The 24,687-nt window shown below is 45.1% G+C and overlaps 1 protein-coding gene across 1 annotated transcript in view; it reads right to left on the reverse strand.

The window, feature by feature from the left end:
- Positions 1-24,687, reverse strand: part of LOC145346307 (dedicator of cytokinesis protein 2-like) — a 1,149,449-nt gene that overhangs the window by 89,329 nt on the left and 1,035,433 nt on the right. The gene's annotated exons all lie outside the window — the stretch shown is intronic.

A 24,687-nucleotide genomic window follows, 5' to 3' on the forward strand; every position in this document is an offset into this window, starting at 1 on the left:
GAACGAACCTTGCGTTTGAACCTAGCCATAAGCAGAATGACTGTAACCCGGTCGAATGCCTGTGGTTGTGGGGTCACATGTCGGCCAGACCAGGGAAGGACGGCAGATTTCCTTCCCTAAAGGACATTAGTGAACCAGATGGGGTTTTTCTGACAATCGACAACGGTTTCATGGTCATCAGTAGATTCTTAATTCCAGATAGTTTTTATTGAAATTATTGAAGTTAAACTCCACCATCTGCCATAGCAGGATTCGAACCCGGGCCCCCAGGACATGAGCTGAGTTTCTGGATAATAGTCTAGTGATAATACCTCTAGGAATAGGAAGCCCGGTTGATCTTTTTTCTCATCTGACTTTCTCCCAGAGGTGTTGGAGGACACTGAGACATCCCTACCCCAACCTTGACTGCAAAGGTTTAACTTAGCGAAGACAAGGAGAACAAGTCAAAATTACTAAATATGCATAAATATAAATTATAAAATATATTAGGCCGAAACTAAACCTAAATTTTTACCCTATTTGTTGTCAAACAAAAGTAATTCCCTTCTTAGGAGAGTGCAGACAAGAAGAAGGTATATGATAATCCAACGGAAACCTATGCAGCACAAAGGTGTTCAGCAGAGCAAGGGTTAATGTGGGCCTGGCAAATAATACCCCATAGAAAATCACATGATTGTAGACACTATATGCTATTGTTAGGGAAGCCCAAAAACACTTCTACTTTCTCAGGAGACTAAGGAACTTCAGTATGTCCACTACAACTCTCACCAATTTTTATAGTTGCATCATAGAAAGCACCCTTTCTGATAATATATCACAACTTGGCATGGCTCCTGCTATGCCCAAGACTGCAAGGAACTACAAAAGGTTGTGAATGTAGCCCAGTCCTTCATGCAAACCAGCCCATAAGAACATAAGAACATAAGAAGTAGGAGCAGGAGTAGGCCACTTAGCCCTTCAAGCCTGCTCTGCCATTCAATAAGATCATGGCTGATCTGAAGTGGATCAGTTCCACTTTCCCGCTTTCTCTCCATAACCCTTAATTCCCTTGCCTACCAAAAACCTATCTACCCGTCACTTAAATATATTTAGCGAGGTAGCCTCCACCACATCAACGGGCAGAGAATTCCAGAGATTCACCACCCTTTGAATAAAGAAGTTCCTCCTCAACTCCATTCTAAACTGCACCCCCCCCCCCTTATCTTGAGGCTGTGCCCTCTAGTCCTGCTATCCTTTCTGAGCGGGAAGAATCTCTCTACCTCTACCCTATCCATCCCCTTCATTATCTTATACGTCTCTATAAGATCCCCCCTCATCCTTCTAAGCTCCAACGAGTACAGACCCAGTCTATTTAGTCTCTCTTCATAGTCCGACCCCCTCATCTCCGGTATCAGCCTAGTGAACCTCCTCTGCACTCCCTCCAAGGCCAAAATATCCTTGCGCAAGTGCGGCGACCAAAACTGCAGACAGTACTCCAGCTGCGGCCTCACCAGTGCCCTGTACAGTCGCAGCAAGACCTCCCTGCTTTTATATTCTCATTCTTTAACTCCTTCCACGCTTCCTGCTGCCTTGGAAAAGCATAATCAAGTACCCCACACATCCTGGACATATTCTCTTCCACCTTCTTTCATCGGGAGAAAGATACACACGTACCAACTGACTCAAGAACAGCTTCTTCCCTGCTGCTATCAGACTTCCGAACGGATCTACCTTCTATAAAGTTGATCTTTCTCTATACCCTCGCTATGACTGTAACACCACATTTTGCACCTCTCCTTTCCTTCTCCCCATGTGCTCTATGAACAGTATGTTTTATCTGTATAGTGTGCAAGAAACAATATTTCACTGCGTACTAATACATTGTTGGGCAAACTGTGGCCCGATGGCCCATCAGGGTTCTAAGTGAAGCCCCTGAGACATTTTGTTGACTGCTGCCCACGTGTTGGCACGTGTAGGCCCACGTGCTGCCTCATTCACTGGTTCTGTTCACATAGTTTTTTTTCCTACTGGAAGGCCTTGAGTGATAAGCACATAAAGCAAAGCAACGTGAGGTGAGGTGCATGCTGATTGCTCACAACATTGACTGCGAGAGCTGTGTGCTCCTTCTGCATCCAATCAAAGCATAAGCATTTCTTTTGTTTTTAACATTTGAAATTGATAGTTTTGTTAAGATATGGATGATTGAGCGCTTTATGTAACAGATTGGGTTTATTTTCCTTGGAACAAAGAAGGCTGAGGGTGGACCTGATAGAGCTACAAAATTATGAGCATCTGCTCCTAGTTCTCATGTTGAACACCTTTGTGCTGCATAGGTTTCCCCTGGATTATCATATGACTTCTTCTTGTCGGCACTCTCCTAAGAAGGGAATTACTTTTGTTTGACAACAAATAGGGTAAAAATTTAGGTTTAGTTTAGGCCTAATATATTTTATGATTTACACTTATGCATATTTAGTAAGGCCATCTGGCCTCTCGAGCCTGCTCCGCCATTCAATAAGATCATGGCTGATCTTTTTGCGGACTCAGCTCCACTCACCCGCCCACTCACCATAACCCTTAACTCCTTTACTGTTCAAAAATTTATCTTTTTTTAAACTTTTAATAATAAAAGCGATAGAGCGGACTGGATAACATTGTTTCCCTTGGTGGAGAATTCTAGAACCAGGGCACAGAGATTTAAAGTAAATGAAAGTCCGTGTTGAGCGGACATGGAGAAGAGCTTCCCAGGCTGGCATGAGCAAGATAGGCCAAATGGCCTCCTTCTGTGCTGTAACTTTTCTCTCATTCTATGGTTATGAAATATTCAGCATGTATTCAATCTTATTCAGGGTTAGTGAATAAGCCTGATTTCAATCTTGTGGCCCACTGAGATAAAGGAGGGCTACTCATGTGACCCACTCACTTGCCTAGGTTGGCCATCACTGCTACACATGAAGAAGTCTGTGGAAGGAGCCAGCACCTAAGGCAGTACCTTGGATATGTACATAGTTATGGGTTAGCAATAAATGGTTTATGTTCAACCATTCAATCCTCCCGACTGCTCCTCGAAACATTAAACCACCTTTACAACATGGAACAAAATAGCAATATTATTCCTTATGCCCAGGACAATTCCACCCCCCCATTGCTGACGTGACAACTGGAGACTCTGCGTGTCCCCTCTCCAGTACCATCTGGGTGTGGGCAAGACTGCGGACAAGAGTTGGTGCGAAAGGTGACCCTCTCTCCTGCCCGTCACCCACACGCCCACAGGCAGAGTGCAACCTGGACATGTAAAAGCCAGAGCCAGCAGAACTACCTGCTGGGCCCCGAAACCTACTTACATAAAACATTTAACTCCAATGGGGTGTTGATTGGCTGTTAGTTGGACACTATTGTAAAGTGATTCTGAATTTCCACCTTTGTAGAAATCAGTTGGAAGCAGCTGAAGGCATTAATGCCGGGAGAAATCAAATATCAATTAGAGCAACTGCATTTATTTCATTACAAACAGTTCCCAAGCAATCTGACCCCCCCACCAAAACAAAACAACTCAAAGAAATACTTTTAAATTAGTTTTCACTTTGCCACATCCTGAGGGAAATTAAATTCAAATCTTGATGATTAATATGCAAGGTTGTTCAGCCGTGCTTCCCCCTAAAATTCACCTGTAATCCAATTTATCAATATTCAACTGAGCTCCGAGGAATGTTGGTGAAATGTCTGAAGTGGGTTGAAATGATTGTTTATTTTCTTGTTCACCTATTTAATTCTATTCCCTTTGAAGAGCTCTCTGACAAAACAGTCCCTTTCTCGGGGAGACAAGCAGAATGATAGTTCGACTGAGCTACCACAGCGATGTTAGTGCCTCTAATCCAAGGCCTCCGGGTCAGATGGGCTCTATGTGGCTAACTCTTAGCTGGTGGTTTATGCTCCACACAGGCGGCCTTCACTTTTGTTCTGCCATTTACACATTCCAAACTCTTAATGGATGCTATTAGCCCCATTCTCAGCCTTTATCATCACCATTTACATTCTCTTTATGATATAAGATTATGAAGGATATAGATAGAGTGAACAGTGGTAAGCTTTTTCCTAGGTTGGATACAAAAATTACGAGGGGCCACGGGCTTAGGGTGAGAGGGGCGAGGTATAATTCGGAGGTTTTTCACACAGAGGGTTGCGGGGGCCTGGAATGCACTGCCAAGTAGGGTGGTGGAGGCAGGCACGTTGGAGTTGTTTAAGGCTTACTTAGATAGGCACATCAGCGGACTAGAGATGGAGGGATACAAAAGATTGTTTTAAACAAGGATCAAGAACCTTAGGACGTTCCTGGGAATCAATTGATTCCTATGGACCGTCCAACATATTTTATGGCTCACTTGTCTTCCGTCTGAGCTTCTGGGGATTCCGTGGATGTCTGTATAAGTTGTGTATGATGATTGATGTCTTTTTTTTTAATTCACAGGTGATTCGGTCCACCTTGTTGTCCAACAAGAGGCATACACACGGTGGGTCGTGTGAGGGCTGCTCTTGGATGTTGCTTTGAGAGTTGCCTTGTGCTTCACGTCGTTAGTGTGCGCTTAAACTGGACCAGCTGACGGGCAACACGACAGCTCAGTGACTATCACTGTTTGCTGTGCAGATACATGGATTTGGGCCAATGTCTGCGGGAGTTTGTACATTCTCCCCGTGCTTGCGTGGGTTTTCTCCAGGTGCTCTGGTTTCCTCCCACACCCCAAAAACGTGCTGTTAGGCTGATTGGAGTTAACAAATTGTCTCTAAATTAGTCGTCCCTCAATCTGGTTATAATTCCTTTATTGTGGGGTCCAATAGGGGTAGACAAAGGTCATAGGTAGAAGAGGGCACTCACAATGTTAAAATGGTGGCGCGGGCTTGTTGGGCCAAAGGGCCTGTTTCCTGTGCTGTTCTTTGTTCTTTGACATTTTGCCTATGCCATCCCTATCAATTACAGCCCCTCCACCCTCCATCAAATTAGCTAGTATAAATCCTGTCTGAGTTTCTGTTTCTTCAGCTCTGATGAAGGGTCACCCTGACTCAAAACATTTGCCTTATTCTACAAGTATTGTCAGACCTGCTGAGATTTTCCAGCATTTTCTGTTTTTGTTTCAGATTCCAACATCAGTATCTCCCACCCTAGTTCATCCAAGCCCCCCGTAATGTATTCTGTGTTTGTTTTATATATGTATTTGACCTCTTAAATGCATTGAGGTTATTCACTTCCACTCGTTTCTCATTCGAACCATTGTGGTGGAGTAGGCTTGAGGGGCTGAATGGCCTGCTTCTGCTCTCCTATGTTCTAATGGAGTGGCACAGTGGCACAGTGGTTAGCACTGCTGCCTCACAGTGCCAGGGACCCGGGTTCAATTCCCAGCTTGGGTCACTATCTGTGCGGAGTTTGCATGTTCTCCCCATGTTTGCATGTATTTCCTCCGAGTGCTCTGGTTTCCTCCCACAGTCCATGGTGTACATGGTTTCCTCCCACAATCCATGGTATACATGGATTTTAGTAAGGCGTTCGATAAGGTTCACCATGGTAGGCTTCTGCAGAAAATGCAGATGTATGGGATTGTGGGTAATCTAGGAAGTTGGATCAGGAATTGGCTATCAGATAGGAGACAGAGGGTGGTGGTGGATGGTAAATATTCATCATGGAGTGCAGTTACGAGTGGTGTGCCTCAGGGATCTGTTTTGGGGCCACTGTTGTTTGTAATTTTTATTAATGATCTGGATGAGGGTATAGTTGGGTGGATTAGTAAATTTGCTGATGACACCAAAGTTGGAGGTGTGGTAGATTGTGAGGAAGGGTGTCATAGTCTGCAGGGAGACTTAGATAGGTTGCAGAGCTGGGCCGAGAGGTGGCGGATGGAATTTAATGCGGAGAAGTGTGAGGTAATTCACTTTGGTAGGAGCAACAGATGTGTCGAGTATAGGGCTAACGGGAGGACTTTGAATAGTGTGGATGAACAGAGGGATCTAGGTGTGTGTGTACATAGATCCCTGAAAGTTGGGAATCAAGTAGATAAGGTTGTCAAGAAGGCGTACGGTGTCTTGGCGTTTATTGGTAGGGGGATTGAATTTAGGAGTCGCAGTGTAATGTTGCAACTGTACACTACTCTAGTGCGGCCGCACTTGGAGTACTGTGTGCAGTTCTGGTCCCCGCATTACAAGAAGGATGTGGAGGCGTTGGAGAGGGTGCAGAGGAGGTTTACTAGGATGTTGCCTGGTATGGTGGGGAGGTCCTATGAGGAGAGACTGAGGGATCTAGGGTTGTTTTCGTTGGAAAGAAGGCGGCTAAGAGGGGATCTTATTGAAACATATAAGATGATTAGAGGTTTAGATAGGGTGGATAGTGATAGCCTTTTTCCTCGGATGGAGAAAGCTAGCACGAGGGGGCATGGCTTTAAATTAAGGGGGGGTAGCTACAGGACGGATGTCAGGGGTAGGTTCTTTACCCAGCGGGTGGTGAGGGATTGGAATGCCCTGCCTGCTGCAGTTGTAAATGCGTCTAGTTTGGGGGCGTTTAAGAGATCTCTGGATAGGTTTATGGACGAAAAGGGATTGGTTTAGGCTAGTGGGTCATTGTTTTTGTAACTGGTCGGCGCAACATCGTGGGCCGAAGGGCCTGTTCTGCGCTGTAATGTTCTATGTTCTATGTTCTATGTTCTATGTCCAAGAAACATGTTGGTTAGGGTGCATTGACCGTACTAAATTCTCTCCCAGTGTGTCTGCTGGAGCGTGGTGACTCGGGCATTTTCATAGTAACTTCATTGCAGTGTTAATGTAAGCCTACTCATGACACCAGAAATAAATTTTAAACTTGAATGTAAGCCTGCTTATGACCATCGCTGGAATTCTACCGGATCATCCGCCATGGAATCAGAGCGGGCGAGGGGTGGATAAAGGAAATGTTTGTTGATTTCCAGTCTCTCGCTCTCTCAAGAAAGGCAGTAAAATCCCACCCTATTAAATAAACTTTAAACTGTGTTACTTGTTGAATGGATTTCTGGCTGTCTCACATGAATAGTGTCTAGTTTAGTCTCCTTTACGGCTGAAAAAATCTTTCTACTTTTTTTTAGTTTATTTATTAGTCACAAATAAGCTTACATAAACACTGCAATGAAGTTACTGTGAAAATCACCTGGTCGTCACAGTCTGGTGCCTGTTCGGGTACGTTGAGGGCGAATTTAGAATGGCCGATGTACCTAACCAGCATGTCATTCTGACTGTGGGAGGAAACTGGAGCACCCGGAGGAAACCTAATGGGAGAATGTGCAGACTCCGCACAGACAGTGACCCAAGCCGGGAATTGAATCCAGGTCCCTGGTGTTGTAAGGCAGCATTATTAACCACTGTGCCACCTGTCCTTTCAGAACATCAATGATCAGATCACCCCTCTGTCTTCAGTTTTCTAAAGGAAAAAAATCATAGAACCCTACAGTGCAGAAAGAGGCCTTTCGGCCCATCGAGTCTGCACTGAACACAATCCTGCCCAGGCCCTACCCCCATATCGCTATATATTATACACACTAATCCCTCTAACCTACGCACCCCTGGACCCTAAGGGGCAATTTCTCAGCATGGCCAATCAACCTAACCCGCACATCTTTGGACCGCGGGAGGAAACTGGAGTACGCAGAGGAAACCCATGCAGACACGAGGAGAATGTGCAAACTCCACACAGACAGTGACCCGAGCCAGGGATCGAACCCAGGACCCTGGAGCTGTGAAGCAGCAGTGCTAACCACTGTGCTACCGTGCCCTGTTGCAATAGTAATCCTGCTCAGTACGAGAGGAACTGCTGGTTCGGACATTTGGTGTATGTGTTTGGCTGAGGAGCCAATGGTGCGATGCTACCATCCGTGGGACTATGGCTGAACGCCTCTAAGTCAGAATCCTGCCTAGACGTAACGATACCCTAACGCCGCAATCACTGTATGGCCAGGGATAGCCGACGTGCGTCGGTGTCGAGTGCCTCCCAAAAGAAGCGCTGGCCTGTTCCTGTTAAAGGAAATCCTGTCAGTCCTGGCAATATTCTGGTAAATAGTTTTTGCACCTTTGCCAATGTCGCTGCATATATTTAGAGGATGGCGGCAAGAACTGTACATAGCGCTACAAATCAGATTTGATTTATTATTGTCATGTACCAAAATACAGTGAAAAGTATTGTTTGTCGTGCTTTCCGTATGAATCATACCAGACGTAAATCAACACATCAGGGGTAATGGAACAAAGTGAAGAATGTAGTGTTCCAGCTACAGAGATGGTGCAGAGAAGATCAGTTGAAAAGTCTGGTAGCAGCAGGAAAGAAACTGTTCTTGAATCTGTTGATGCATGTTGTCAAATGTTTGTATTTTCTGCTTGACAGATGAAGGTGGAAAAGATATAACATAGAATTTTTTTGAATTCATTCATGGGACGTGGGCGTCACTGGCTAACAAACAAAAAACAAAGAACAAAGAACAACCCACACGGGAAACAGGCCCTTCGGCCCAACGAGCCTGCGCCGCCGCATCACCCTACACCTATTCTACCCTGCGTGTCTACAAATGGAACCCCTGACTTAGCCAGATTCAGGGGAGAATAGTGTCAATTTGGTAAACCAATCAGCCTAAGAGCACATCTTTGGGGTGTGGGAGGAAACCGGAGCGCCCGGAGGAAACCCACGCAACCACAGGGAGAATGCGCAAACTCCCGCAGACACAGGCCCAAATCCATGTATCTGCACAGCTAGCAGTGCTAGTCACTGAGCTGTTGCGGCGCCCGTCTACCGGTCCAGGATCAAGCATACACACCGACACGAAGTACTAGGCCACTCCCGGAACTTCCAAGAGCAGCCCACGCACGACCCATCGTGTGCATGCCCCTTGTTTGACAACAAGGTGGACCTCCACCTGCGGAATAAAAGACAAAAACGTTAACGTACAAGTCTGCACTCCCGGTGTCTCCCGAGGCTCTGACCTTATTTAATACCCCCTACTATAACCCTCGTCTCGCTCATGTGTCTGTCTAAGTGAACCTTAAACGAGTCCAACGTTCCTGCCTCCACCATCCTACTCGGTAGTGCGTTCCATACCCCTAGCCAGCATTTATTGCCGATCCCTACTTGCTCTTGGAGGGCTGTTGAGAGTCAGCCACATTGCTGTGACTCTGGAGTCACATGTAGGCCAGACCAGGTAAGGATGGCAGGTTTCCTTCCCTAAAGGACATTAGTGAACCAGATGAGTGGGAGGAGTCTTTGGTTATGTTGTCCGCTTTCCCAAGGGAGTCAAGATGGATGGAAGGCTGGTTTGTGGGATTGGTCTGGGTTTATCAAGTGTTATAAGAACATAAGAACATAAGAAATAGGAGCAGGAGTAGGCCATCTAGCCCTTCGAGCCTGCCCCGCCATTCAATAAGATCATGGCTGATCTGTCGTGTCTCAGTTCCACATTCCCGCCCTCTCCCCATAACCCATAATCCCCTCTCTTATCAAAAACCCATCAACCCGCGTCTTAAAAATATTTAGCGAGGCAGCCTCCACCACTTCAACGGGCAGAGAATTCCAGAGATTCACCACCCTTTGAGTGAAGAAGTTCCTCCTCAACTCCGTTCTAAACCGCCTCCCCTTTATCTTGAGGCTGTGCCCCCTAGTCCTACTGTCTTTTTTGAGTGGGAAGAGTCTCTCCACCTCTATCCTATCCATCCCATTCATCATCTTATACGTCTCAATGAGATCTCCCCTCATTCTTCTAAACTCTAACGAGTACAAGCCCAGTTTATTCAGCCTCTCCTCATAGCTCAACCCCCTCAACTCCGGTATCAGCCTAGTAAACCTCCTCTGCACTCCCTCCAAGGCCAAAATATCTTTGCGCAGGTGCGGCGCCCAAAACTGCACACAGTACTCCAGCTGCGGCCTCACCAATGCCCTATACAGCTGCAGCAAGACCTCCCTACTTTTATATTCAATCCCCCTCGCTATGAAGGCCAGCATCCCATTCGCCTTCCTGACCACCTGCTGCACTTGCAAGCTGGGTTTTTGCGACTCATGCACAAGGACCCCGAGGTCCCTCTGCACCATCGCCTGCTGCAGTTTTTCGCCCCGTAAGTAATAGTCCTTCCTACCATTCTTCCTACCAAAGTGGACCACCTCACACTTGCCAACATTAAATTCCATTTGCCATTTCCTGGCCCATTCGCCCAGCCTATCTAGATCCTTCTGCAGACTCTCCACACCCTCCGCACAATTTGCCGTTCCCCCAATCTTGGTGTCATCAGCAAATTTCGACACCCTACACTCGGTTCCCTCCTCCAGATCATCTATATAAATGGTAAAAAGCTGAGGCCCCAGCACCGACCCCTGGGGCACTCCACTAGTCACCATCCGCCAATCCGAATAGCACCCGTTGACCCCCACTCTCTGCCTCCTATTGTTCAGACAAATTTAACAGAACTTCTGTGCCTTTCAAATCTGCTCCTCTTGAAGACAACACCAGCAGTTTGTTTTCTTTTAATTAACCTTCTTAATCTGTGTCTCTGCTTTGAGTGAATGATATAAATGTACCCATAGATCTCTCTGTTCCTCTGCCCCATTTGGATATGTGTTCTTTTCAGAGATACCATAAAGACGCCAGCAAAGGCTGATGGTTAATAAACGGCTAACTCTGTATCAGCAAAGGATAGAATGTGAAGAACACGCAGAGGAGGTTATTGCATAAGTTGCTATGCCTTGAAGAGACAGTGTTTGAACACAGACCCCTGTATGTCCTGTCCTGAGACAATAACGACCCCCTGAGAGAGAGAGAGAGAGAGACAACTCTGAGCATTTGTGACCAAAAAGATAGTGATTGATTTGTGCTGGTCCAGGGAGTACATGACCGGAAGCATGATCAATGGCAGCAATGTCTGTATAAGAAGGGTAAAGAGAGAAATGCTGAGAGTGACAACCTGCAGGACCAACCATCACAACAGGACCCCGAGTTCGGGACTTCAGCCATTGGAGCAAAAACCACCGGGAGGGAGTCTCACCTCACCTCACCATTGGCACTGTCCAAGTTTAAGTCATGAATTTGGTAGTTTTGTGAAGCTTTTGATACCTCTTGAATACTTTGTGCATAACAAAGTAGGTCGGAGGTTAGATACTTTGTGCATCTATGTTACAATGCGGCCTTCACGACACACGACAACGCAGACTCGCTGAGCAGAAGCTAATGTCCAAGTTCCACACATGAGGACAGCCTCAACCGGGATCTTGGGTTCACGTCACACTATCTGTAACCCCCATGATTTGCCTGGGCTTGCAAAATCTCATTAACTGTCCCGTCTGGAGACAATACACATCTCTTCAACTTGTGCTTAACCCTCTCTCCATTCACATTGTCTGTACCTTTAAGACTTGATTGTCTGTAACGACTTGCATTCCAACCATTATTTTGCAAACTGAGTTTGTGTCTTTATATGCCCTGTTTGTGAACAGAACTCCCACTCACCTGATGAAGGAACCGCTTGTGGCTTGTGCTACCAAATAAACCTGTTGGATCTTCTTACTGGGCTTATCCCAGTCCAACGCCGGCATCACCACATCATATTACAAAGTAGCTCAGAGGTTAGATACTTTGTGTATTACAAAGTAGCTCAGAGGTTAGATGTTTTGTGTATAACAAGGTTTTGCTACCTTTCATAGCGGAGTATTAAGATGGTTCTGATAACTTGGGAGGGTACAATAAAGGAGATTGTTGTACGATAATTTGAGAGTCTGAGTCACCAGTTCACCCCGGATCTGAGGGAGAATAATGCGATTGCCTGATTCCCCCTACCTGAAGGAAAGCATTGCTGGATCAAGCGGAAAGAGGGGGGCCAAGTTCTATTAACTGAGTTATTTTTTCAGGGAGCCACAATGGATATGATGGGCTGAACAGCCTCTCCCCTCAGAGTTTCCGCTCTATGATTCTATGTCTCACACGCATGCACATTGACAGCACTGATTCTCGCGTCTCCAACCCGAAGCAAGGAGCTCTCACTGCATTCTGTGCGGCTTTTTCCCTCCTTTGGATTTTGTTTACCAAATGACAATGTGAGGTCTCTCTTGCCTTTCCTCTATTCCTGCATCAGTACACTGATGTGCACTAAGTTGAGCTGACAGTCTGAAGCGTGAAAAGCAAATTAGAACTGAAAAGGTCAAACCTCAGCTCTCACTGTGACTGACGTGAGCAAGAAGCAACGATTAGTTCAACTCGTTCCTTCGATAAAAGCATAAATATAATGTCAGAAGCAAAAACTGTGTGACGAGGCAGGGAATGGGAAAGTGAAAGGTTAAGATTGCACACACTTGCCATCTCAGCATTTGTCTGACAGGTCCATCCCACATTCATCCCAACTTTCTCCTCTCCCTGTTTTATCCATGCAGCCAATAGTGTTCCTTTAAATGTAAATAGTAGCAGGGATTGTTTGGGCTGAATGGCCTGTTCCTACACCATATATCCTATGTAACTCTATGGAAATGCCCTCTTTGTCATGTTCCTGAGTTGGAAATGTGAAGTTGTGTGCACTCCCCGCATCAACTGAAGGATGAAAGAGGACATTCGGATACTGCTCATGGCCTGATAATCCAGAGAAAGCCCAATATAGCTTCGTGCAACTTTGAACTGACAGATTGCATAGCACAGTGACAGGGGCTCATTCAACCAACCAGCCCAAACTGGTGCTTACGATCCACTTGAACCGCCTCCCACCATTACTCACCTCCCTCTATCATCATAATGCTATATTCCTTTCTCCTTCATGCACATTTTTTATTCATTCATGGGACATAGGCGTCACAGGCTGAGCAGCATTTATTGCCCATCTCTAGTTGCCCTTGTTCAGAGGCAGTTGAGAGTCAACCACATTGCTGTGGCTCTGGAGTCACATGTAGGCCAGACCAGGTAAGGCCAGCAGATTTCCTTCCCTCAAGGACATTAGCAAACCAGGTGGGTCTTTTTGACAATGATTTCATGTTCATCAGTAGATTCTTAATTCCAATTTTTTTTTATTGAATTGAAATTCCACCAGTTGTCATGGCAGGATTCGAACCCAAGTTCCTCAAACATTAGCTGAGTTTCTGTATTAATAGTCTAGCAATAATACCATATGACCATCACCTCTCCCAAAGAAAAGTAACCTCCCCTTAAATCCATCTATTCAATTCAACTTCATTCCTCATTGCGGCAACAAATATCTCACCATTTCCTGGGTAAAGATGTTTCTCTGAATTCCCTATCCTGATGACTATTGTTTATTGATGACTCTTTGCTAAAAACTTAGTTGAAAATATGTAGAAATAAGATGCTGTTGCCTGTAAATGTGACCATATGGCTGTTAGTGTGCAATTAAAAACCCAACTGGCTCACAAATGCCCTTCAGAGAAGGACACCTGCTTTCCTTAGCAGGTTCCGGTCTATGTATAACTCCAGTCCTCACAAAAGGGCCTGTAAACCCCATGCCTTACCCAAAATGGCACTGGAATCTTGGATCTGCAGAACCCATACACATCTCCAACAGATCCTATTTTCACTGGAACCTTGCCCCACAATGTGTGTCTTAGGATTTTTTTAAAGTAGATTGGAGGCCTCTAACCAGTAGTGTGCCTCAGGGACTGGTGGTGGGCCCACAGATATTTGTCATTTATATGAATGATTTGGACGAGAATTTAGGAGGCATGGTTAGTAAGTTTGCAGATGACACCAAGGTTGGTGGCATAATGGACAGAGAAGAAGGTTATCTTGGATTGCAACAGAATCTTGATCAATTGGGCCAGTGAGCTGATGAATGGCAGATGGAGATTAATTTAGATAAATGTGAGATGATGCATTTTGGTAGATCGAACCAGGGCAGGACTTACTGGGTTAATGGAGGGGCACTGGGGAGAGTTACAGAACAAAGAGATCTAGTGGAGTACAGGTTCATAGCTTCTTGAAAGTGGAGTCACAGGTGGATAGAGTGGTGAAGAATGCATTCGGTCTGTTTGGTTTCATTGGTCAGGATATTGAATCCAGGAGTCGGGGCGTCTTGTTGAATTTGTACAAGACATTGGTAAGGCCACACTTGGAAAACTGTGTACAGTTCTGGTCACTATTATAGAAAGAATATTAAACTAGAAAGACTGCAGAAAAGATTTTCTCAGATGCTACCGTGACTTAATGGTTTGAGTAATGAGGAAGGCTGGATAGACTGGGACAGTTTTCCCTGGAGCCTCGGAGGCTTGGCGGTGATCTTATAGAGGTCTATAAAATAATAAGTACATAGTTCAGCTAGATAGTCAACATCTTTCCCCAAAGATAGGGGAGCCTAAAACTAGAGGGCACAGGTTTAAGGTGAGATGGGAGAGATACAAAAGGGTCCAGAAGGGCAAGTTTTTCACACAGAGAGTGGAGAGTGTCTGGAATGAGCTGCCAGAGGTAGTAGAGGCGGTTACAATTTTGTCTTTTAAAAAGCATTCAGACAGTTATATGGATAAGATGGGTACAGAAGGATATGGGCCAAATTGGGAAAAACTGGGTCGCATGGACAAGTTGTTCTGAAGGGCCTGTAAAGCTCAAATGACTCCTACTCCAGATGCAAATTTTCATAAAAGACAGATAAGGTCAGGGGCACTGTCAAATGATCATGTTATTTAATGACCCTACCCTTCAAATAAAAACTGGCACACTGGTGAAAACAATGGTACTTCCAGTATATAGCGGTTACTTACCTAACGCTAAAGCCTATAGAATCATAGAATCTTACAGTGCAGAAGGAGGCTATTCGGCCCATTGAGTGTGCACTGACCACAATCCCACATAGGTCCTATCCCCTAACCCCGTGCATTTACCCTAGCTAGACCCCCACAATGCTAAGGGGCAATTTAGCATGGCTAATCCACCTAACCTGCACACCTTTGGACTGTGGGAAGAAACCAGAGCACCCAGTGGAAAGCCACACAGACATGGGTAGAATGTGCAAACTCCATACAGATAGTGATCCAAGCCGGGATTCAAACCTCCCTCAAACATTTTTGACCCTGGCACTGTGAGTCAGCAGTGCTAACCACTGTGTCAGCTTATAACATTATATCATTACCACAGTTGGAGGTTAAAGATGGGTGGGGAGGAAGGGGGTGCAAATTTATATCTGCATTGACAGCTTGATGAGGTTACTGCGGGATTAACCGTCTTAGATGTGGGGTTTGACATTAAAGTGTTTGTTTATATAAGGAATTAAGCACTCGAGAGGATTTAACTACATTGAATGTTTTTTATAATTGAGAGTATGTTTTGTAGTGGAGTATGTTTTCTTTAATTTATTCCGTCATGGGATGTGGCCATCACTGGCATACCTACAACTGGTACCTATCCTTAATTTTCTTTGAACTGAGTGGCTTGCTTGGCCATTTCAGAGGGCATTTCAGTGTCACCACATTGTTGTTTGACTGTCAGCCAGACCATTTAAGAATGGAAAACTTCTCTAAACAACAATGTAATGGTCATTGCTACTCAGACAAGCTTTTGATTACAGATTTTATGACTTGTATTCTAATTCCACAAATTGCCATGCTGGGTTTCAACCCAATGTCCCCAGATCACTAGCCTCGGCTTTTAGATTACTCATCCAGTGATATTACCACTACATCACCATCGCCTTTGAACAGATATAACAGATAATTACTTCATTTCATCTCATCATGGATCCTGAGCTCTGCCCATGGTGGATACTGGGTGATTTAACATAGAAGATCTTTGAGAAAAGGGTGGTGGATGGAGAAATATAAGTCGGTGCTAAGTTGGCAAAGGGGCTATAAGGGGCCTTTGGGATGATTGGACGGGGCACATGGGTTAACATAAGATGTGGCATGGGGAGATGGTGGGAGGCGAGGGGGTGTGAGGGTGAGGACTGAGTGGCCGAATGTTCAACCGCACAACTGGGACAAAGTCTTTTAGCTGGTTCCCTAAACACTGTGGGTGTATCTCACCTGCAAAACCAAATCCCATGAAAGAATTAAAAAACTTAGAAGCCCCGGTCATTACTTCTGAATTGTTCCTAGGACTGGAGCCAAATAAAGCATGAACCCATCAATTGCTGACCCACTCCCGCACCAAAACAAAGGTCTCATTACTGGGGGCACTCTAGGGACCTGGGTTCGATTCCTGGCTTGGGTCATTGTGTGGAGTTTGCACATTCTCCTCATGTATGCGTGGGTTTCCTCCGGGTACTCCAGTTTCCTCACACAGTCCAAAGATGTGTGAGTTAGGTTGATTGGCCATGCTAAAATTGACCCTTAGTGTCCTGAGATGCATATGTTAGAGAGATTAGTGGGTAACTATGTAGGGATATGGGGATAGGGCCTGGGTGGGATTGTGGTCGGCACAGACTCGATGGGCCAAATGGCCTCTTTCTGCATTGTAGGGTTTCTATGATTTAATGTGACAAAAATATAGAATCATCGAACCCCAACAGTGCAGCTGGACACCATTTGGCCCATTGAGTCTGCATTGGCCACAATCCCACCCAGGCCCTATCCCCATAATATTTACCCTGCTAATCTCCCTGACATAAGGGCAATTTAACATGGCCTAACTTGCACATCTATGGAGTGCGGGAGGAAACGGGAGCACCTGGAGGAAACCGACACAGATATAGGGAGAACATACAGACTCCACACAGACAAGTGACCCGAGGCTGGAATTGAACCTGGGTCCCTGGCACTGTGAGGCAGTGGTGCAAACCATTGTGCCACTGTGCCACCCATAATAGAGCAAACCAAACCTAAAGCATTTTAACAGACTGCTCAGTTGTATTAAACTGGTCAAAAAGAAGTCCATTGCCACTATTTCTGGGACACCTAATAAGTGCAGTTGAGCACTTTTTTAGGATGGATAAGGCAAATCTGATGAGACCGTCTCCTGTTTAAACTCACTCACTCTAACCTAACACTTCAAGATTATTTCTGTCAGGCTCAACACCGATTCTTTATTCACCACAGCATTCCTCCCACTCTGAGTGATGCTGCAGGTGTGTGACAAGCAGGCCTTTTCATTTGAGATTTTGCATTGCTTGATTACAGTGAGGATGATTGGGTCCATCAACTCTTGGGTATCTGCAAGGGAAGGCAAATGAAAAGGGAGCCTAGCTGGGAAAAGGTGAAGAAAGGGAAGCCGTTCTGACATAGACTATCTGCACCATTCAAATAAACAGAGATCGCATTCAACAAGAAGGGGCTTGAAAGGTACCTCAGTTTGTATTCTTCGAAAATTTTCCTCAACTTAATGGAAAGAGGGGGAGAGTGGAGAATAAAGAACAAAGAAAATTGTAGCACAGGAACAGGCTCTTTGGCCCTCCAAGCCTATGCCAATCATGATGCCTGCCTAAACTAAAACCGTATGCGCCTATGGAATCCAGATCCATCTTATTCGTGTATTCGTCTGGAAGCCCCTTAAAAATGCCGCTATTGTACCTGCTCCCTCTCCCTCCTTGGGCAGCGCATTTCAATATTCACCACCCTCTGTGTAAAAAATGTGCCTTGCACATCTCCTCTAAACTTTTCCCCATGCACTTTAAATGTACATTCCCTAGTATTCTCTACTTTCCTCTACATTCTCAAAAGACTAAGGAAATTTGGCATGTCAGCTACGATTCTCACCAACTTTTACCATAGCTGTATTACAGCTTGGTATGACTCCTACTCTGACCAAGGCCACAAGGAACGACAAAAGGTTGTGAATGTAGCTCAGTCCATCACGCAAACCAGCCTCCCATCCATTGACTCTGTCTATACTTCCAACTGCAAAGCAGCCAGCATAATTAAGGGCCCCACACAGGCTGGACATTCGCTCTTTCACTTTCTTAAGAACATAAGAACATAAGAACATAAGAAATAGGAGCAGGAGTAGGCCATCTGGCCCTTCGAGCCTGCCCCGCCATTCAATAAGATCATGGCTGATCTGTCGTGGCTCAGTTCCACTTTCCCGCCCTCTCCTCATAACCCTTAATCCCCTCTCTTATCAAAAACCCATCAACCCGCTTCTTAAAAATATTTAGCGAGGCAGCCTCCACCACTTCAACGGGCAGAGAATTCCAGAGATTCACCACCCTTTGAGTGAAGAAGTTCCTCCTCAACTCCGTTCTGAACCGCCCCCCCTTTATCTTGAGGCTGTGCCCCCTAGTCCTACTGTCTTTTTTGAGCGGGAAGAGTCTTTCCACCTCTATCCTATCCATCCCATTCATCATCTTATACGTCTCAATGAGATCTCCCCTCATTCTTCTAAACTCTAACGAGTACAAGCCTAGTTTATTCAGCCTCTCCTCATAGCTCAACCCCCTCAACTCCGGTATCAGCCTAGTAAACCTCCTCTGCACTCCCTCCAAGGCCAAAATATCCTTGCGCAGGTGCGGCGCCCAAAACTGCACACAGTACTCCAGCTGCGGCCTCACCAATGCCCTATACAGCTGCAGCAAGACCTCCCTACTTTTATATTCAATCCCCCTCGCTATGAAGGCCAGAACGCTTCTTCCGTCAGGAAAAGAAAATACAAAAGTCTCAGATCATGTACCAATCGAATCAAGGACAACTTCTTCCCTGTTGCTGTCAGACTTTTGAATGGACTTACTTGCAGTAAGTTGATCTTTCTCTACATCCTAGCTATGACTGTAACAATACATCTTGCACTCTTGTTTCCTTCTCCATGAACGGTATGTTTTGTCTGTATAGCGTGCAAGAAACAATACTTTTCACTGTATGGTAATACATGGGACAATAATAAATCAAATCAAAATCAAAATATTAATTGACCCTGCCACCCTCGGAAAGAGCATCTGACTGCCCACTCTGTCCACGTCACTCATAATCTTGTAAACCTCTATCAGGTCGCTCCTCGACCTCTGTCGCTCCAACGAAAACAAACCGAGTTTATCCAACCTCCTCTCCTCACTAATACCCTCCAGGCCAGGCAACATCCTGGTAAACTTCTTCTGAACCCTCTCCATAGAGAATGTGAAGTGTTGGATGTGGGCAGATAGAAATTACTGGAGTGAGGGGGTAAGAAGGATGTGGTGTCTGAAAGACAAAACTCTAATTATTCCAATATTGCAGGGGCCAAGTGTTTTAACAACAATATTGAGCTGATTTTTCAACTCCAGTACTTCAAATCTGAAAAGGTCTCAATACTTTTTTAAAACATGACATGACACAGTGATTAGCACTGCTGCCTCTCAGTGCCAGTGACCCAACTTCGATTCTGGCCTTAGGTCACTGTCTGTGTGGGGTTTGCACATTCTCCCCCTGTCTGCATGGGTTTCCTCCAAGTGCTCTGGTTTCCTCTCACAGTCCTAAGATGTGTGAGTTAGGTGGATCGGCCATACTAAATTGCCCCTCAGTGATCTAAGATGTGTAGATTAGGTGGATTAGTGGGGTAAATAGGTGGGGTGAAGGGAATGGAGTGTGGGTGGGCTGGCTACTTTTTGAAAGTAAAAGTTTATTTATTAGTGACAAGTGAGCTTCCATTAACACTGCAATGAAGTTACTGTGAAAATCCTGTAGTTGCCACACTCCGGCACATGTTCGGGTCAATGCACCTAACCAGACTGTGGGAGGAAACCAGAGCATCTGGAGGAAACCCACGCAGATACGGGAAGAACATGCAAACTCCAGACAGTGACCCAAGCTAGGAATTGAACCCAGGTCCCTGATGCTGTGAGGCAGCAGTGCTAACCACTGTGCCACCCGAGATTCTTGAAGAGTCGATGCAGACTTGATGGGCTGAGTGGCCTCCTTCTGCACTGCAGATATTCTATGGTTCTATAGTTCAAAATTGAAAGCACCATGGTCTCGAGTGTACTGACCTTACAATGCAATTTAACATTACATACTGTAATCAGCTCACCCTATTTTAATTGAATATGTTTTGTTCAGAAGGATTTTGTTCCTAGCATACAGAGAGTTAAGGCTGGTTGGTTAGTACCTGTGATTCCTGGTTTGCTAAAATGTTGATTTCATGTGTTCCACATTTGTGATTAATTTGATTAAATTATTTCAGTGGCAAAGAGAACTCTGTTTAATCACATTCAACAAATTTATACGCTTAATTGAAAGGTAAGGAACAGGGAAAAGACAGAGTAACAGAGAGAATGAAAAGGATGGACAGAGAGAAAGAGGACGAGAGAGAGAGACAGTGGAGGAGAGGATGAGTGAAAGAGAACAAGGGGTAGCGCAAAAGGCAGAAAGTGAGAGAGAGAAGGGAGGGGAAGAGAAAATGGGAGAGACAGTGGGATGGAGAAAGAATGAGTGTGAGTGAGACAAGTTAAAAATGATTGAGACAGAGAGTGGGAGAATGTGAGAGGGCGTAAAGGAGAGGATGAGAGAAGGAAAGAGGACAGGGGAGAACATGAGTTGGAAAGAGAGAGATATACAACGCACATACAAAATGGTAATGAATGCTGCAACATAATGCAGAATACTTATTCAAACTGGCTAATTCGTACTGATAGACCAGAATGCTGAAATCTCTTGAGACATAAGCACTCGTAAATTCACTCTGGCCTGTCAATAAAATTTCAAATGCTGCCAAGCTCTCAAATTTTGGGAAAATTAAAAAGACTGAATGATTTGCTCACTCTGGTTTTGAACAGAACCATAGAATCCTACAGTGCAGAAAGAGGCCATTCAGCCCATTGAGTCTGCACCAACCACAATCCCACCCAGGCTCCATCCCCATATATTTACTCACTAATCCCTCTAACCTATGCATCCCGGGACACTAGGGGCATTTTTTTTAGAATGGCCAATCAACCTAGCCCGTCTTTGGACTGTGGGAGGAAACTGGAGGAAACCCAGACAGACACGGGGAGAACATGCAAACTCCACACAGACAGTGACCCGAGGCAGGATTCGCATGCAGGTCCCCGGAGCTGTGAAGCAACAGAGATAACCACTGTGCTACCATGCCGCAAAGGCGAACGGGAAGGATATTTGATTAAAACAAAATTGCTGATCCCGATTAGATAGTTGATTAAGATGAAACCCTAGCAGATAATAAATATTGCCTTCATTCCAGATTCACACCTTGGGGGGAACTTATTTTCTCATCACCCCATTAACCCTATTGTGAACTCCAACCATAAGAACAAACTCAAACCTGCAGACTCCCTTGTCTACAGTGGCCTTAATAGTGAGGATTGATAAGCATGTATCATATACTGTAAGTTTAATGATAGATTACCCCTATTGTCCTATCCTTCCAGCCTCGCCAAGACCTGTGCCAGGAAAGCTACTTCTCCCTGAACCTTTGCAAATGCCTCAGTCGATGCAGTCACTAGGCAATGTTAGCCTCAGGGGAATACCAGAGAAATACCATGATAAGTGGAACGGAGGGCATCATGAGCAATGAACAAAGAGAATGATGTGTGTGGGAGTGGACAGTATACAGTGAGTTAAACACTCGCCTTTCACCCCTTTAATTAGAATTCAAGTCCATCAGAGATTGCTGTAACAAAGCCCAGTTGCCTGTCAGGCAGAAAATGAGTTGGGCAGCTTCAAGCTCACTCCAAGGGCCACAAGAATAAAAGGCAATCTGATTTCCAGGAGCCACCAGAAGGTTTAGAATAATTTTGGCACAGAGTCATTGCAGTCACGCCCTGCGTTTAACTTGGTTACATGTAACATGGAAGTGATCAACGTTCATACTGAATTGTAGGTCAGTGATTCGTTAATATAAATATAACTAGGGAGGGAGTGATATTATTGCTCGGCTATTAATCTAGTGTCAGTACAGAAGTTAGCATGTTGCCTCACAGCGCTAGGGGCCTGGGTTCAAATCCCGGCTTGGGTCACTGTCTGTGTGGTGGAGTCTGCACATTCTCTCTGTAGATTTCCTCCAGGTGCTCCAGTTTCCTCCCATAGTCTGAAAGATGTGCTGGTTAGGTTCATTGGCTGTGCTAAATTCTCCCTCGGTGTACCTGCACAGGTGCCAGAGTTTGGTGACTAGAGGATTTTCACAGTAACTTCATTGAAGTGTTAATGTAAGACTGTTTGTGACACTAAAAAACTTTAGGAAGTCAGCTTATGTTGTGAGGATCTGGGTTCAAATCCCACCACAGCAGATGGTGGAATTCGAATTCAATAAAAAATATCTGGCATTAAGAATCTACTGATGACCATGAAACCATTGTCAATTGTTGTAAAAACCCATCTGGTTCACTAATGTTCTTTAGGGAAGGAAATCTGCCGTCCTTACCTGGTCTGGCCTACATGTGACTCCAGATCCACAGCAATGTGGTTGAGTCTCAACTGTCCTCAGGCAACTAGGGATGGGCAATAAATGACGGCCAGCCAGCGACGCCCATGTCCCATGAATGGATAAAAAAATTAATTTTAACCACACGCAAAACCCTTAACAAAAATAATAAAATAAGACCAAAACTGACTTCAATATAACAGAAGGAGATTTGCATGAGAAGATTTTCTCAATGAGCCCATTAAATACTCACTAGATAAAAACAAAGTGAAGTGCCCTGATGGTAGAACCATACAAGCTAGAAATCCACTTCATCAACTCTGTGTCCAGGAGCTCAACCATCCATTCTGGGTTACACTGTACTTGCCATGTGTACCAACTAAAAGATGCACAGCAGCAACTCACCAAGGCTTCTTTGACAACAGCCCATAACACTGACTACTTAAAAGGACAAGGGCAGCAAATGCATGCAAACACATAAGAACATAAGAAATAGGAGCAGGAGTAGGCCATCTAGCCCTTCGAGCCTGCCCCGCCAGAGGTTGATCTGAAGTGGATCAGTTCCACCTTCCTGCTTTCTCCCCATAACCCTTAATTCCCCTGGCTATCAGAAACCTATCTACCCGTGACTTAAATATATTTAGCGACGTAGCCTCCACCACTTCAAGGGGCAGAGAGTTCCAGAGATTCACCACCCTTTGCGTGAAGAAGTTCCTCCTCAACGCTGATCTAAACTGCCCCAGAGTTGAGGAGGAACTTCTTCACTCAAAGGGTGGTGAATCACTTTTTTAAGTGGCCTTTGAAGTCTCGGACCAAAATATGTGCAATTTAGACATATGTTGCTATTGACACTGATCAAAATCTCAGAAATTCCCACTTCACGGCACCACAGGGATTGATTGCAACGTCTCAGGGAGGCAGCTCACCATCACCTTTGTAAGGTGTGACAAAAGCAATGGGCAAATAATTGCCAGTGATGCCCACATGCAGAGAATGATTAAGAAGTGTTCTTGGTTTAAAGTTTACTTATTGGTGTCACAAGAAGGCTTACATTAACACGCAATGAAGTTATTGTGAAAATCCCCGAGTCACCACTCTCCGGTGCCAGTTCGGGTACTCTGAGGGAGAATTTAGCATGGACAATACACCTAACCAGCATGTCTTTCAGAATGTGGGAGGAAACCGGAGCACCCAGACAAAACCCACAGAGACAAAAGGAGAACGAACCTGGAACCTTATTCATAGAATCATAAAATCTCTACAATGCAGAAGGAGGCCATTTGGCCCATTGAGTCTGCACCAAACACAATCCCACTCAGGCTCTATCCCCATAACCCCACATAGTTACCCTGCTAATCCCCTAAGATCAATTTAACATCGTCAATCAACCTAACCTGCACGTGTTTTGGACTGAGGGAAAAAACCGGAGCACCCAGAGGAAACCCACGACACAGGGAAAACGTACAGACTCCATACAGACAACAACCCAAGCCAGGAATTGAACCCAGGTCTCTGGCACTGTGAGGCAGCAGTGCTAACCACTGTGCCACCATGACCCTGTGTGGTGGAGTGTCAGATAGGACACTCGTTAAGACATGTATTGCGATGATGCTGAGGGCCTGAAGAAGTCAGCCAGGGTCCCCACCTTTGCTTGCTATCTTGCTTAAAAGTTCATAGATCTAGCTGTAACCATGCTGTTCCCTACAAGCAAATAACAGTGTCAACCTTCACCCAGTGAGTAGCACACTTGCCTCCGTGTCAGAGGTTATGAGTTCAATCCCCACTCCAGAGACCTGAGTACAAAATCTCAGTACAGCACTGACTATCAGTTGCGATGATAGAGGTATCTTCAGATGAGATATCAAATTAAGCTTCTCCCTTAGGTGTACATAAAGGATGCCTTGGTAGTATGTGAACAAGAGAATGGGAGTTTTCTCTATGCTAGCGAGTATTCATCCCTAAATCACCTCCTAAAAAGAGATTATTTAATTGCTGTTTGCGGGAGCTTACTGTGCACAAATTGGATGCTGTATTGCCATGGCGATTGCTCTTCAAAGGTTCTTTTGTTGGCTGTAAAATGTTGTAAAGTCTTCAGGCTCTGAAAGGAGGTATATAAATGCAAGATATTGTTTTTTGCCCAGTATCTAGGCTCAGACTGGAAGAATGGGAATAACAAGCAAATGCCCAGAGGACTTGCCCATCACTGGAGGCAATGGTTTTGTGGTAGTATCATTAGACTATTAATCTAGATGTTTCTGGGACCTGGGTTCGAATCCCGCCACGGCAGGTGGTGGAATTTGAATTGAATAAAAAGTATTGGGAATTAAGAAACTACTGATGTTCGTGAAACCATTGTTGATTGTTGGAAAAACCTATTTGGTTCACTAACGTCCTTTAGGGAAGGAAATCTGCCATCCTTACCTGATCTGGCCTGTATGTGACTCCAGATCCACAGCAATGTGGTTGA

The sequence above is a fragment of the Carcharhinus amblyrhynchos genome, chromosome 1, assembly GCF_965287045.1.
Source record: "Carcharhinus amblyrhynchos chromosome 1, sCarAmb.v2.hapA, whole genome shotgun sequence".
NCBI lineage: Eukaryota > Metazoa > Chordata > Chondrichthyes > Carcharhiniformes > Carcharhinidae > Carcharhinus > Carcharhinus amblyrhynchos.